Raw genomic sequence first — 14966 nt, 5'->3', positions numbered from 1 at the left:
CACACATTAAAGTCAATTGGAACTTGGTCATTAAAGTGAAAATACAAACTCTGGACCAGAAATCTTCGGTAGCATCTGATGTATAGATTGCTTAAGAGAAAGTAACAAACCAGCCGAGAGAAAAAAAAAAAACAAAAAACAAAAACAAAAACAAAAACAAAAAAAAAACAGAGCAACTTTCACTCCAATAGTCTGGAAGATGGAAGGGTGAAATTGATAGAACCATAGAATCCTAGAATGGTTTGTGTTGGAAGGAACCTTTATGATCATCTAGTTCCAACACTCCCGCTATAGGAAGAGACATCTTCCCCAAGACCAGGTTTCTCAAAGCCCCATCCAACCTTGTCCAGGGAGGGGGCATCCACAACCTCACTGGGCAACCTCTTCCAGTGCTTCACCACCCTCACAGTAAAGAAATTCTTCCTAATATCTACTCTAAATCTACCTTTTTGTAGTTTACAGCTACTTCTCCTCATGCTACTATCGCTACATGCCTCTACATTATGAAAAATCCCTCCCCAGCTATCCTATAGGTCCTCTTCAGGTACTGGAAGGCTGCTTTAAGGTCCCTCCAGAGCCTTCTCTTATCCAGGCTGAAGAGCCCCAGCTTGCCTGTACTCATATGGGATATTATTCAGCCTTCTGATGATCTTCACAGCCACCCTATGGACCTGCTCCAAGAGCTGGATGTCCTTCTAGTGCCTGTGAAGGGGCAGAAGTCTAAGAATGTCAACTCCAACAATATCTCAACTCTACCTGACTACGGGTTAAAAAAAAAAAAAAAAAAGAGAGAGAGAGAGAGAGAGAGAGTTGTTAAAAATACAAGGTTAAATTGTTGAAAATGCAAAGTTAAAAATAATCCCAGAAGACTTTAGCATGATAAATCAAAAATGTGACCCAGAATGATAACATTTTGTCCCATTTTAGCTTTAAACAAGAGGATAATTCACCATTTCATTTCAATGAAAGGTGGACTCCTTTCCCATCCTGGCAGGAAGAGGAAGAGGAATTTTCCTCACATGCTCATCTCATAAAACAAATCCCTCTCTTTTGTGTCAGTTTCTCTCAGTGGACTATAGAGGGAGCTTGAACGATTAGTTTAAGATTAATGTCTAACTTTCAGACAGCTGAAGCAAGGTGAGACAAATCCTACCCTTTGTTTTCAGCTCCTCACCGCCAGCTGCTTGGAGGTTAGAGCAGTACCTGTCTGTAGATGTTCTAACAGAGTCCAGATTCTGGATTGTTGTCCTAGCAATAGGGGTATAAAATAGCATAAAATGATTGTAGTGTTCGCCACAGCACACTGAACAATATTGTCAAGTGTTGCAGTTGGTTTCCATTTCCTAAATATCTGAATCTTATTTCTTTTCCATAACTCATCTAAAATTAGCCAGAAATATAAGGTGGTAATGACTTGCTCTGAAGCCACAAAGCAGCTCTCTTTTTCACCTCTCAACTCTGTTTTATGTGGCTCCACCAGGAAGACGGGCAAAGCTCCCTCTGCCCTATAGTACCAATTCAAACAATGCCTAGGGGTATTCAGTTTCGAGCGGGGTTTGTCAGTAATAAAGCATTACTCATTTCCCTGCTTTCTTTCTCTGACACACACGAGCAAACATATAGTCAATGATATCTCTGCTCAAATGTTACTGTGTAAAATAAGTGAGTATGGCTTGCATATATTATCCCATCATGGAGAAAGGGAATCATATGCTTGGGCACTATGAAAATAAAAATTATATGTATAACTTGCCTTCACATACTTAATAAAAATTGAAATAAATCTCTATGTGTTTACTTAAGATGTTCTTTACCCTTTTAAAATATAAAAGCTAAATAATCTCTTTATATTTTTAATGTACCATATTCCTATATATGTGTATTATAAATACATGAACATATACACGAACACATGTAATGTCTTCTATTATTGCGAGACAATGAACAAAATTTTGCAGTTATTTTCTGCCCTAGCCCAATATCACCCATGAGGAAGGCAGTCAAAAAATCACCATCATAACACTGTGAATATTGCAAGTTTCTCCTGATGAGTAAATTGTAGAAATTTCTCCTTGAGAGCAAAAAGGGAAGCTGATTAAGTCAAAGAGGTGTTATAAACCCCAAGGGAAAACAACGTGCTTTTTTTTTTTTTTTTTGAAGTATTCCCAGCAGAAGTCTGGGAAATCTTACATGTCCTCTCACCACGATCCATCATTATAACTTAGCTGTTTGCAAATCCTCAGCAGGTCATCATATTTTACACTTGCTAACCATGTAAACACAACTGGGGACTCCTAATTACTGTAGATAATCTCAAAAACTTTCTACTTTCAAAAAGCATGCAGAAAAGGCTGGGAATAGACTGTTTCCCATGTCATTGTGCTATGCTTATGTATGTTTGTATAGCTGTCACTTTTCTGGATTTCTGAAGACAAGTGTAAAGCATCTTTTTCATGCACATATAACGGTTTGTAACAACCTTGGAGACGCTCTGTTCTGCTTACAGCAGGTGGGTTTGCTGTGCTTTTGCTAAATTGTTTAATCAAAGTGCTTCACACTGAAGGGTCCATGAATAAATATTGTAAACATCATCAGGGGAAGTGATTTGTATTTCCTTCAATTTTGCAGGAAGAAAACCTAGATTACCTTGAATTGGCAGCTAAAGTTTTTGGACATTATGGTTTCTCGAGCGTATTAAGGAGAATGTCGTGTACGAAAAGACAGAGATTTTTCATGTCTGGAGGTGAAAACATACCAAAAGAACTTAAAACCTCTAAATTGTTTATTCTTCTGTTTGGGTGAAATTTACATCAGCATGGCTTACAGCCCCAGAAATGCATGTTCAGAGGTATCTCAAAATTATCAGCACCACTGGAAAGTTGACTTTTGGTGCTCCAAATCTATTCTTTCCTGAGTGAGGGAGAAGACATGGGCAGACCAATTGGGCAGAGCTCCACAGAATCGGGCCGAGTTTTCCAAGTTCATCCAGAGAAGCTAGTGATGGATGATCTGGGATCTGCTCAGATCCACCACCTATTGCCACATACCCTCTGGTGCAAAAGCAACAGGGTCTTATATGAACACTAGCCAGAAGGAATCTGGGGAGTGCCAAGTGGGGGAAAGCGAATGAGAAGGCAAAGGGAGGGTGATTTTCTGCCCCCCACCTGCCTGCTGTCACAGGCAGCTGCTTGCTACACTTCAGCCTGACCTTTGCTTGCTGCACATCAAATTCTGCATGCAGAGCAGTCCTTCAGTAGCAGAATAAAGGCTATGATAATTATCACTTCTTATAGGAATGTTTTAGGGAAACTGGTGAATATCTATTTAGTATATGTACTTGCCTTACTAGGATAATAGTTTAATCCAATTGAACCTGAGGTGTGAAGTACAACTCGTGTTAGGACAAGAAAAGAGGTAACGATTGGCAGATTAAATTTATGTGCTTTGATAGGGTGTTGAATGCATTCCTGCAGGTTGAGGATGGCTCAGCATAGGAGATCACTGGGCCATTGCATTAGTAACCGCACAGCAGAAATCAGGCTTTTAATAGCAGCTATTGTGCTAAAGGTTACCTTTTAGTTATTCTCAAATTAATTTCAAGAGGTTAAGAAAAAGTGATAAGGAAACATCTGCTCATTTGCTTCATCTGTGTCTATGGTTTCACCTCATGCATTTTGTGGTAGCAGAGCTTGTTTTAGAGGTTCTTCCCTGTTATGAACCATTGAACTGTTGCTGATGGTTCCTCACAACTTACCCCCAGCAGAGGTTACTGTCACCTTGACTGCATATGTCACGTATATATATATGTAAACATATATATATATACACATGTGTCTGAGTGTCTCTACTTGTGTTAAATCAGAACTGTGAAATGACTTGTCTTGCTTGTTTTCTTGTTTCTAATGGATGAGAGAGAAAGGATAGCAGCATCCATGGAGGAGTCACAGGGGGATAGGATTAAGCTGTGGGAGCTGGGGGAGCAGGAAGGATGAGAGATCTGTACAAATAATTTTGCTGCTGGATGACTCATAATGCAGCCTTTTTTGAGGGGGCTATATAGCATGGAGCACGTGCAGAAATCACACATGCTCAAAGGACACATTGCACGTTTTATGAGGAGTCCTCATCTTGTAACACGTATCAGTAGGAAGGGCCAGATTCTGCTTCTGCAGCATCTGTCTTTCTACAGTGATTCAGGAGTGCAATTTGTATGAGTGATAGTAGTACAATAAGAATCTCTGCTTCTTCAAGCCTTTCTTTTCAGTTTGGTAACAGAAACCCCACTGCTAAGGTTTTACTGTGTTCAAATCTGCTTGTGACGGAAAGATTTATATTTGCATTTAGAAATCCAGAGACATATGGTGAATGTGAGAGCTGGTCAGCAATCAAGAGTGATTGATTTAGGTTTAGTCTATCAATTAAGCGACAGAGTAGTTTTAATCTTTCTCTTTATTATTTTATTTTAAACCTGGGACTTCAATGGAATATTGTAAGTCCCTTAACCATGCCCATGACAGCTGACTTTTACCCATTAGCTGTGTGGTGCATTGATCTATTAGTTCAGCTACTTCAATTCTTCTTCTTTTCCATAAATATGCCTGAGCTGTGACTTTTTTCCACCTTCACCAAAGGTATCCTTCTTTGGAGTGATCTAATATGTACAGTAGTATCTGCACACGCAGTCTAATATCTGCTTTGAATAGCCATACATAATTCACCGTGAGCAGTATGGCTGCACAGTAACCTACAGTTAAATGACTTAGTGGTGAAGCATTTCCCTACTCGCAGCAGAAAGAGGCACTGGTTAATAACAGCTCCCCTCTTTTTTTCCCAGGGGAAAGGGGGATGGGAGGGAGAAGCAGAGGAGGTCTAGATTGCTGCACACAAAAAAAAAAAAAAAAAAAAAGAAAAGAAAGAAAGAAAGAGAGAGAGAGAGAGAAAGCAATGCATCTTCCTTGTTCACATTTTTAGCTTATGTCTTTTGGATTCATTCCCTACCTTGTGTCAGTTTTCTGTACTGACAGCAATTCTTGTACACAGTCGCATGGCAAGATTAACTTTAAATCCTCCCCTCCTCCTTCCCCCCTCCAGCCCCTGCCTGTCATTGTCTGCTCTTGGGTAAGCAAAGTGAATATGGTCAGAGAGGTGTGGGACTGTGTTTTTCCATTCTCAAGGGCAGCCACCCTTCTCATCAGCAAATCCATGCTAGCTGCTAGAGCTTCATATATTAAACTGATTTTCAGTCGCGAGGTTACTTTCTCACTGGTGAAGCACTCAGCATAATAATACTTTACACCTTGTACCTCTGCCGTCCTTTCTAAACACTGATTTAGCCTCCCGTCCCTCTCCAAGGTATGTCAGTGTTAGCCCACCATCTAATGGAGGAGCAGAAACCCACAGAGGTTAAGTGACCTCCCCGGAGTCATGCAGGAAATGCGTAGCAATGCAGAGAACAGAAAACAAAGCCCTCCTGGCTCATAGGCTCACACACCGCAGTGGGAAAAAATATCAGGTGTTCAAACAAGGTTTGTGATGAAAGAAAATACAATAAAAATTAAAAATAATCCCTGGTAGGGAGACAGGGAAAACTGTACGCTCGCTGTTTTCATTTGAGGGAACTGAGGTGAGAGAAGAGTTAAGCGATTTGCGTGGGATCCCATAGGCAATACTTACCAAACATAGAAATTATGTGTGTAATGGAGGCAAGAAGAGAGACTGTAATTAAATAAGTGACTTGTCTGATTGTGTTATTAAACACAAAGAAACAGGAAGACAAAAGGATTGTAAGGCTCTATACTGAACTTTTAGAAATCCAAACTCAGTTGCCATTTTTATTTGATCACAGTTCCTTTGTTTGATTTGACTTTCACTTTACTCATTTATTGTCTTTCACTTATCTTTTTATTTTCTTCTGACAGTAGATATTTTAATTATTAAATTCTCTGTTTTCTTTAAGCATGTCAATTCTCTTAACCATTCTGTTTTGTTGCTTCTTTCTTTTTATCTGACTTCTGTGCCATATCAATACCCAATTTCTGATTTTAAAATATCTTATGTATTTACTCATATGTTCTGCCTTTCTAATTCTTCACTGTGTATTGATCTTCAGCTCTGGTCTCTACTATTAGTTGTTGAATTCTGGAGAACCATCCCTCTTCAGGATACTTTAATTTAATTATGTTTGTTGTTTTCTGTTTCTCTCTGTCAATTTAGATTGACATTACTGAAAATTAAAAATACATAATTCTGAGTTAATGTCTAATAGAAGATGAAGCATCCTTCAAAGACTATGTTTGACTGCTGCTTCTCACAGTATATGTTATATTATATTATATTACACTATTGTTAGAGAGTACATGTGGAATTGCTTCTTATTTTTGACACAAAGCTTAAACTCCCCTCCTAGTAAAATGGTGTACAATTTCCATAATGAACTACCATACATTAAAAATAAGGACTTGCATCAATCTAGGAGTTTTAACTGTTCATCATGATGCATTTTATTTTTCTCCACTAGAAGAACAGATCCTAAACATTGTTATGAACTCGAAGTCATATTCGTGTTGCTTAAAATTGCCTAAGTTTCATTCATTCATTCATATCCCATGGGAGTTTAACAATTGGAATTTTTTGTGGAAGAAAAAAAAATGTATTTTATTGACTTGAACAATTTCATTGTTTCACTTTTTGTTTGTGATACCAGAGAGTGTTGAGTGCACTTTTTTTTTTTTATGTTTTTATTGTTTTGTTGTTTGTTTGTTTGTTTTTCTTTTTTCACTATTCCTTTCAGTCTTCTCATATAATATTCTGCTTCTTTCTTAAGCACATTGCCCAAATTTTTTCAATTTCTATTAAAGCGAGGGCTTTTTTTACAAGCCCTTACACCATATTTCTACTTGGAAAACAAATAGATAATAGTATGCTCAACAGTATGAGCATAACTTCATAACAACTTTACCTGAACCAATCCTTTCAATAGAAATCCCTGTCTTTTCTCTAATGCAGCTGAAAAGCTTGTTTGCTTCTTTGACCGTAAGAGAAAGCCTATCTGCAGCACCAAGCCTAGATCTCTATTATTCCCATCCAAGTCCTCTACTTAGCTCTCTAGGCCATGGTTCATGGTAACGAAGATCTCAAAAAGTTATTCATTAGTTCCAGCTGGTACCTAAATATAACAAACTGTTTTGATGCAGCAGAGTGATGAGTTTATGGCTGCTCTGTGTGGTAGGTTCTTCCATCAACTCCCACACACAAAACTCCCCATTGATTTTTGTCTGGAGCATCCCTTAGCACACTGCTGGCACAATGTAGCTCCCCAGTGATTCCACCATGGAAGAAATTCAAGGAATTTGTCCCTGACCACAGAGTTTATGAGGCCATGCAAAAGTCCTTCATGAACAGCAGGGAACAGGCAAACAGTTCAGAGCCTGCTGGGTTTCTTCCTTTCTTTTTGTGTTGTTTGTTCTCTTTTGGGATTTCACACAGAAAGAAGAAAAATTTGAGAGAGAATTTTGGAAAGTTTTCAGCTCTGGCCTACCTCTACTTCCATCAAAATACAAGGCTAAACTCTTGCTATCCTCAGTGGGAACGTTGAGTATTTTCTCATTGTTGCAGCAGGTTGTGGGTTTTGGATTGTCTTTTTTTTCTTTTTTCTTTTTTCTTTCTTTCTTTCTTTCTTTTTTTTTTTTTTTCTTTTCATGTTCAGATATGTTAATATTCAATTCAGTAGAATTTTTAATAAATTTTTAAAATGTACTTTGTCCTGTTACAAAAGAACATTTTGTTCAAGACTAAAGCATCGCTTTTATGGCAAAGAAGAAAGGTAGTTGCTGCCTACAGGGTGTGAATTCATAGCCAAAGCATATAGGTTGTTTGCAGCAGTCTTTTTTGGTGGTAGTGCTATTTTTTGCTCTTATGTATTACTGCCATCACAAGATCTCAAATAGTGTTCCTTCACCTATATTCTGTAGCATACATGTGATCCAAACAGTGGAATGTAGACCAGAAAAAAATCCAGTAATTCTCATCCTCTGCTTTACTGTATGTTTTCAGAAGATAAATGCATTACAGAGAAAAAAAACGCTATATACACTCTCTCTTGTATATCCAAGGAAGAAAATAAAATGGAGGCAAAAATACAAGTGAGAAAGGGAAACAGCAAATATAATTTTACTTTTATTAGACTGTAAATAAAAGCCGTTTTGATAGCATTAGACATGACAAGAATGGCCTTATAACTGATTTATCTGAGGAAATGGTTCTCAGAATATTGACTGATGCTTGGCTGAACATGAGCCAGCAGTGTGCCCAGGTGGATATGTCTGGACATTGTGTTGAAGGACATGGCTTAGTGAGAACTACTGGTGACTGGTGGATGGCTGGACTGCATGATCTTGTAGGTCTTTTCCAACCTTGGTGATTCTTTTATTCTGCGATTCTGTTACTTTTTTCACTTTTCTGATGAATGTTTAGGCCAACACAGAATTAAAGATATTAAGGAGCAGTTCTTTTAAGGAAATCAGTTTTGTTATCCTTATTTTGCAGGTGACAACAATGAAATTCAACAAGAAATGAATGCTACTGTAAGTGCATGCTCCTAAACAGTGTCTGCCTTTCAAAATCAACTTTTTTCACACTATAAAACTGGTATTTAAAACAGTGTAATGAGTACTCTATATATATATATTCATTTTAGGATAGTTTTTGCAGTCAGCTACTATGTGTTGTAACTTCAGGCTCATAATTTATTCCAACTAACCTCAGGCGCTCTTGCTGCGGGGCTGTGGTAGGAGCAGAGCCCACTGTAGCAGATGAAGTGACTGCACTGGGCAACCCAATTGAGGAGGGGTGAGCTCTGTGCCCTCAGGTCCAGCCATGAGCAAGTCTAAGCATCTGTTCCCAGTAGACACACAAGGATACACCCACACAACATTATTTTTTAGCATTTTTCAAACTCCATCCTTGGTGAGTTTTACTGTTGTTTTTTATCGGCATTTCTGCAGAAAAACATTTTAACTTCCAGTATTGATATAGAACCCTCCTCTCACAAATCCCTAGACATACAATGGGTCTCTGCAGCAACCAACCATCAGACAGACTGTTAAACCAGTAGTTGGCCTGGTCATACTTACTGGTAAGTGCAGCCTGAAGTTTGCACCTTTAGATATTCACTCTCATGATGCCACTGGTCTCCCCAGTTACTGGCACCGCAGACCTGTGGTCTATGTGGGATCTGTAGTCTTACCTTTGTGGCCAGTCTTTAGCCCACCCCTGCCCTCCCCCCCCCCACTCCCCAGCACCACTCATGCACTCAGAATGGAGAGTCCTTCACCCAAAAGGGTTAGAAATGTCACTTAGTAATATTTCACTGACAAAGCACAAAGCATGACCAGACAACTTTAATGACCAGCAATTATTTACATCAAACCAGTGTCTTCACTTATCCCTCTGTTTTCTCAGACTTGTTCCTTCCCAAGCCAGCCTTTCCCCACTTTGAGGTACACTAAAAAATTTAAGCATATCTCTTATATAGTCTCCAAATTCTTTTTTCCTTCATCCCATAATGCTTATCACATGCCTTCGCAGTCACCTCTCGGTTTGAAAGGTGATCTGGAGATCTGGTCCTGATGGCTTAAGGTGATGGATTTCATGCCATCCCTGGAGCAGATATCTTTCTGGGGCACCCTGGCAGGGGTCAGGTTCGGGACTCGTTCCCCTGACTACTTTATTGTGCTTGTGCTTTTTTGTTTGTGGGGATGAGGCCTTAATCACATAACCTACCACATACATCTGCATTCTCTATTCAGCAGAAAGGATGTCTTCAGCAAGCATCTCAGTATTTCAAAGCAGGAAATCCACAGTATTTGGGGACCCTTCATGTTCATTTCTCCATACCAGTGAGTGCTATACTTTCATCACAATTAAAGCCCTTCACATCTGCAAATACTGCTCCTATGTATTTTAATTTCTTCCATACTAGTCCCTGTCTTTAAAAAATCTAGAATAAACAGATCACGTATCTAAGAATCAAAAGTGCCATCTGTTTGATGCCGTGCTGTTTTTTGATGTGTCAAGAAGGTGATTTTTTCTTCTCTAAGATCAATGGTATTGGGATGTGCACCTAAATATGTTATAGGATTGGCAAATCTAAACAGGGAAGTTTTCACAGTTGAGTGTTTCATTTGAAACATTATGTATGGGATGCTAGACAACTCTGCATGGATTTCAGAAGGATTAGTGTAATCAGTGTTACGTTTTATAGTTTTGCTACTTAAGCTCATGTCCTCAGACAGCTCACATCAAGGCAAAAAGAAGATGTATGTATTTGCTTTTAAATGAAAATCCAGTTTATTTTTCTCCTAATCCAAAGATATGGGCCAGTAAGCTCGAACCCATTTCTCACATTTGTGAGAAACCATTTGCACAGGTAGCCCCAGGGGAGTAAATGAGTGAGATGACTTCTGGAGGTAACAGTTCACTGATGACTACAAAAGGTCCAACCAATATGTTGCTTGATCCAGCCCTAAATCAGAATATGCAATCTAATGTCACTTTGAACTTTTTCAGTTTTTATTCCCCCAAAATATTTCCTCACAGTCTTGTCATGGTTATATTATTTCTATCATTCTTCTCCCATTTCATTTTCATTTATTTCTATTGCTTCCACTTTCTTGGTTTTTACTTTCTTTCAGCACAGCATTCATTTACCAGATATAGTTGTTAAATATAAAATCAAAGGTGATTGGAATCAAGGGTGTCAAGGCCACAGGAAATATCTGCAGGATTTGTTGTACGGTATCAAAGGCAACTTACATAATGTAATAAGAAAACACTCTTCATCCTCAGCCTGAGGTTTCTATAAATACTCTCCAGAGATGTTTCAGTCATTATTTTATTCGCTTCTTTAACACAGGCCTTGTTTTCATAGTAATGACAGGCTTGTCATTGCAGCAGAGATCAGGAAGTCACACAGTTGGAATTCCACTGCTTTCACATCCATAGGACTCCGAATGAATCACTATGGTCTATTTTATAATGTGGCCAAGAAACATATAGTTACTTTGGTTTGATAATTCAGTCTGAAATTCTATTACTCCATTACCCAGAATTTATGAACATTTTTGGACAAATATTAAATTTACTTTTCCTGATTCTCCTGTCCAAATAAGAACACGATGATAAGTAAATGGTGGTATTAAATTTTTCCAGTGAAGGACTGAATGATAAACTAAAGTCTTAGAAGCATGTTGAGATTTTTAGCTGAATTGGACTATTTATATCTTTCCTCTGGACATGAAGATGATGATATTATTTTCATTATCAAAGATTTTACTCCAAGTTTATTTCTTTGCTCAAATGTTTTCTAAATCTGTACTGTATTTTGTAAAACCACAATGTTTGTCCTTGTCTAAAATAAGGGCACTGGTGATCAATACTTACTGGTTAATTTCAAAAATTAAAAATATTTAATCTTCTTAAAACCGCTATAGAAACATTCTGTCAAAGCTTTTATACTGCTGATGGATGGTATTAATTAATAGTTTGATCCCAAGAAACAATCTGTGAGACAGCTTGGTTCTACTATTGCCTCTCCTATAGGTGAGAAGAAAGTAAATAAATTAAGAAAACTATAGGATTCTTTCTATTAGATGATGCTAGATCCCAAGGTTAATCTCTCTCTCGTGGCTTTACTATTTGTTCGGTAACAGACACCTGCAAAGATCCAAGATTCAGCATTTGAGCAGTGTGACAGAGTGTGCAAAAATCTCTACTGTAGAGATCTGGAAGGGCTTTACATAGTGTGATCTTTGTATTGTTTACAGTGATTTGTAAGTTCATGCAAACATGAACTTATTTTGTTCAAGTCAATCCTTTTCCCCTTATGTTTACAAAGCATGAGTTTTGCTTTTCACCTCAGAAGACTTCATTTCTGTAAATCCACCCATACTGTCTCTTGCCCAGCTTTGCCATCTCTAATTCCTCCCAAAAGATTAGTGATGAAGTATTTTGCTCTCTGTGAGAGTCAGAGCATCCAAGATCATATCACAAGGGTTTAAAGACCATATAGACAATCTTACACAACTTCCAGGACTGATGCCCACTTTATCCTCTTTGCAGTAATCTCATTAGCTCCTAGCTGTGAGAATATAAAACTGAGACGTGGAATGTGATAACTAGACAAGAAAATGGCCATGAACACGTAAAATTTCCACTTGCTTCTACTGTTTTGAAGAAGAATGAATGATAAAGTTTTAAAAAATGTTGAGATCCTCATAGATGCAGAGAGAACAATTAATGGACATATGTAGAGAAATTTGACATTTGAAATATTGTATTTGATTTTAAGATTGATGCTTCATATAGAATGTGATTGATGGATATTGGACCTGAATCTGTGATGTGTTAGCAACTTTTCAGCATAAAAGATTCACTTGTCTCTTCCAGATAACTACCTTCCAAAAATAAACTCTTCACAAAAATCTATGAGGTTTGGGTTAGAGAGTTGGCTTCTTTTATGCTTTTCTTTTCTTCTCTTTTTTCCAGATCATATCTTTTCATATAAAGGTTTTGAACTGTTATGTGAACTGACCCACAAATTCTGTAGGTTATTCTTTACTAGAAGGCTCTTTTTCTAAAAGACTCAGAAAATAGAGAACTGGCACTATCAGAAAACCAGAGTAGCCCCTCACAGACCCATATTTTCAAACAAGGACTTAATTCTCTTTTTTCTCAATATAGTACTATGCATGGACCTAAAAGCTTTTCACGCCTTTAACTACTGGGATTCTCAGCTTGTGAAAACTAGACTTCATCTGATATTTCACTCAGATCTAAGCCTGTATGAAGGGATAAGAAAGAAGAATTTTAAAAGCCACTATGCACCAATTTGCAAAAACCTTGCTGTAGAATCACGGAATCATTGAATGGATTGGGTTGGAAGGATCATCAAGCTCCAACACCCTTACTGCAGGCAGGGCCACCAGTCTCCATATCTAATACTAGACCAGGCTGCCCAGGATGCCCTTCAACCTGACCTTGAACACCTCCAGTGACGGGGCACCCACAACCTCTCTGGGCAGCGTGATCCAGCACCTCACCACTCTCCTAGTAAAGAACTTCCCCCTGATATCCAACCTAAATCTTCCCTCCTTTTTGGGGGAAGGGCAACGGCAAAAGTATAAATATGGAGAGGCATGGCAGGTTGATTATATCACCTTGCCACAATCTCGCAATGGTAAACGTTATGTACTCACCATGATAGAGGCAACCACTGGGTGGCTTGAAACATACGCAGTACCCCATGCTACGAACCTAAACACCATATTAGGGCTGGAGAAGCAAATCCTGTGGCGGCATGGCACTCTGGAAAGAATTGAATCAGATAATGGGACTCATTTCAAGAATTCCCTTATAACTACTTGGGCCAAAAATCATGGCACTGAGTGGATTTATCATATTCCCTATCATGCACCAGCTTCTGGTAAGATTGAACAGTTCAACGGGTTGTTGAAAACTATGTTGAAAGCAATGGGTGGCGGAACATATAAAAATTGGGAGAACCATTTAGCAGAAGCCACCTGATTGGTCAACACTCAAGGATCTAGTAATCGTAATGGTCCTAACCAATCCAGCTCACTACGTACCGTAGAGGGAGATAAGGTTCCTGTAGTAGACATAAAGTGCATGTTGGGAAAAACAGTTTGGGTCCTTCCAGCGTCTGGAAAGGGCAAACCTCTCCGGGGTACTTTTTTTGCCCAGGGACCTGGGTGCACTTGGTGGGTGATGCACAAAAATGAGAATGTCCAATGTGTACCACAAGTGAATATGATGTTGCGGGAGTGCAGCCAGTAATTTCTTGTATATATAAGTAGAGCTCAGAGATATATGACGAATGTCCAATTAGGTACAGGACTTAAGATAGAGTGGATTAATGTTAAGGAAATACTTTTCTGTATACATTAACTAGGCATTCCGTAAGCAAGTTTTCAATCTGGGCTCTATATCGTGCACTGGCCATGCATGTGTAGAGCACACATGGAAAGAAGTATAATTCAAAGGGAATCTGCTGTGGCGGCTGGGAAAGGATGAGTGCACCTTGACATGGGGGACGCCCCACTAGCGCTGCCTTTCCCCTCCACCGCTGTCATGTTCCTTTTTCAGGCAGTTTTGCCATTTTTCTCAAATTAGTAAATAATAGTGTGTTAGGTTATGGAGTTTTGTTCTCAGCTTAGGGATTTGCATGAAATATAAATTGTTAAGAAAATAAGGTTGCTGATTACTCACAACTATACATATGAGTGTGTGTGTGTATTAAGCATAATGTAATGATGTAGAATAAGGGGTGGAATGTCATGGTTTTATAATTTTGTAATTTTGCTATCAGTATTCCACATCATAACATCATATAAAGAATGAATAATTTTACCGAATCTACAGCTTACAGAAGAAGACTACATATCCCAGAGAACATCATGGTCAGAGATAAGTCACGGGACCAGGACACTATATAATCTCACTCCCAGGCTGGACTGATGTCTTTCGAGTCCTGGCGTCCAGGAGAGCATGTGGGAGCCTTCACCGTTTCGCCTAGAGTTACAGTAGGCCTCTCGGTTTTGGGACTCATTCTCTCTCCTATTTTGCTTGATTCTTTAGCTTAATTTCAATTATATTATATTATATTGTGTTATCCTGTATTTTGATATAATATTTAGTAAATAAGTGTGCCTCCTTAGATCGTTGCCACTGTTTTCTTTTCCTAATTAGCTTTTCCCTTTTCCTTTTGGGATAGTGCCCCTGCGGGGCCCACTTTGGGGCTGGACTCGCCCCCCTTGTCACGGACGCAGGTAGATTTTCGGTTAACCCGTGACACTCTTTCAATTTAAAAACATTTCCCCCTGTCCTGCCATTATCTACCCTTGTAAAGAGTTGACTGCCCTCCTGTTTGTAGACTCCCTTTACAGTTACAA

This window comes from Coturnix japonica, chromosome 3 (assembly GCF_001577835.2).
Source record: "Coturnix japonica isolate 7356 chromosome 3, Coturnix japonica 2.1, whole genome shotgun sequence".
Taxonomy (NCBI): domain Eukaryota; kingdom Metazoa; phylum Chordata; class Aves; order Galliformes; family Phasianidae; genus Coturnix; species Coturnix japonica.
The sequence above is the reverse complement of the archived record's forward strand: the minus strand, read 5'-3'. Positions refer to the sequence as shown.